This window comes from Vipera berus, assembly GCF_964194415.1.
Source record: "Vipera berus genome assembly, chromosome: 7".
In the NCBI taxonomy this organism is placed as follows: Eukaryota; Metazoa; Chordata; class Lepidosauria; order Squamata; family Viperidae; genus Vipera; species Vipera berus.
The window spans coordinates 78198233-78200732 of NC_138209.1; positions in this window are offsets into that span (position 1 = coordinate 78198233).

The following is a 2500-nucleotide window of genomic DNA, read 5'->3' on the forward strand; positions in this document are numbered from 1 at the left end:
TGCCCCCCAACAATCTGGGTCCTCATTTTACCGACCTCGGAAGGACGGAAGGCTGAGTCAACCTGTCAACTTCCTGGCTGTGGGCAGAGTCAGTCTGCAATATTCCATTCTAACCAATGCACCACCAAGGCTCTCCTTCCTTCTCCCTTCCTTCCTTCCTTCCTTCCCTCCTTCCTTCCTTCCTTCCTTCCTTCCTTCCTTCCTTCCTTCCTTCCCTCCCCTTCTTCCTTCTTCCCTTCTTTTCTTCCTCCTTCCTTATTTCCTTTCTTCCCTCCCTCTCTCCCTTCTTTCCTTCCCTCCCCCTCCTTCCCTTCCTCCCTCCCTCCCTTCTTTCTTCCTTCCTTTCTTCCTTCCTCCCCCCTCCCTCCCTCCCTTCCTTCCTCCCTTCTTTCTTCCTTCCTGCCTTCTCTCTCCCCTCCCTCTCTCTCTCCCTCTCTCTCTCCCTTCCTTCCTTCTTCCTTCCTTCTTTCCTTCCTTCCTTCCTTCCCTCCCTCCCTTCTTTCTTCCTTCCTTTCTTCCTTCTCTCCCTCTCCCTCCCTCCCTCCCTTCCTTCCTTCCTTTCCTTCCTTTCTGCCTTCTTTCTCCCCTCCCTCCCTCCCTGTCCCTCCCTCTCTCCCTCACTTCCTTCCTTCCTTCCTTCCTTCCTTCCTTCCTTCCTTCCTTCCTTCCTTCCTTCCTTCCTTCCTTCCTTCCCTCCTTCCTTCCTTCCTTCCCTCCCTCCCTCCCAAGCAATAGCACTTATATACCGCTTCACAGTGCTTGACAGCCCTCTCTAAGTGGTTTACAGAGTCGGACTCTTGCCCCCCAACAAACTGGGTCCTCCTTTTAACCGACCTCGGAAGGATGGAAAGATGCAGTCGACCTTGAGCCGGTCAGGATCGAACTGCTGGCAGTGGGCAGAATCAGCCTGAGTCCTGCATTCTGATCACTGTGCCACCAGGTGCAATCGAAGTAGATAATTTAAGTTTTGGTAAATCAAGCCAGGCCATTCTAACAAACAAACAAACAAACAAAAAGCCTGTCTCGTTTTTTCCATTGCATAACAACACAAGCAGGACTCACAACTTTCAAAACCAAAAATATATATAAAAAAATATATTTAAAAAATTGGAAGCTGGGTGCTTCCTCTTTAAGGGTCTGTGGTCTGTTTGAGTCACAAGGGCTGAATAAGATTTCAGATCTTCGGCTGGCTTGCTGGCTTGATCACATTAGCCTCAAAACAGGGCGGTGGTGGGAGGGGGGGTAGGTAACGCACAATGGCTAAACTGAACTCCAGGGTTTCTCAAGACTTTTAATTTTGTTTAGGTAGATTGAAAATAGCTTGACTTTTTTTTTAAAAAAAAAATATTTTTAATTTTGCTTCCTTTTTATTTTTGCTCCCCCCACCACCACCAAAAAACAAAACAAAACACAAAAAACCAGAAGTGCTATCCAGTAGTTAACATGCCTGGCCATGCGGAAAAAGCCTTTTGCAAAAAAGTCACGGAAAGAAGCCAGCCATCAACCGTCAGCCCAGACTGCGCGTAATCCTTCCCAAATCTGAAGTTGCGTTGTGACCCAGGTGAGTCTTTTAGCTCTCATTTACAACTGAGAAGTTTTAAGATTGCCCACTTGCTTTACCAAACGTAGGCTTGCAACTGGTTAGTGCTACTCGATTACGACGCTAGTGCCCGCTAATAGGAGAAATAAGCCTCTTTGGAAGTGATTCCCGAGTTAAAAACGTTGACTTCTTACTACAGTTTTGCGTTGCAAAATTAAACAAGTTAAATTGGAAGCCTTTGAGAGGGATTAAGGGAACTGTAACCTGTCTGAATTCATCACTCCTGGCGGAGAAGATGGGACTGTATGAGGTTGATATTGTCAATTTCCCCCCCACACACACACACACACAAACACACTGGTTCTGCCGCATTGTTTCTAACTTTTATCTTGAAAGCTGCAAACAGTTTTGATATCCCAAGTTCTGCCCCAGGGGACCTCCTTAAAAATATCTTTAGAAAGATAGTTAAATTGGAGACCAGGTCACCTGGCGACAGACTTGAGTCTCTGTAATACTGAATTTTACTCAAATCGCCCTACAACGGCTACTACCTCAAGTGTCCTATTTTGCCTTGTCTGGGGATTAATTGCCTTTTTTTTTTAAAAAAAACACTGCCTGGAAACCTGCCGGAGATTTAAATGCAAGTGCGGGAAGTCCTTGTCTTTCAACGGTTCGCTTACTGACTGTTGGAAGTTACGACAGGACTGGAAAAAAAGGGGCTGGTGGTCATGGCGGCGGCTTCCCCACGGTGCATTCAGACCCTTGGCAACCGGCTCACATTTATGTCCCCCCCCCCAGGGTCACGTGACCCACCCACCCCCTTCTGAGAAGGAGAACCAGGTTTGTTTAACAGCCCCGTTGTTAACTTAACGGCGGCAGGTTGTAAACCGGGGCAAAGCTCCCTTAACAAACTTCTCCCTCAGCGACAAAACATTCTGGGCTCCGTTGCGAGTCGAGAAG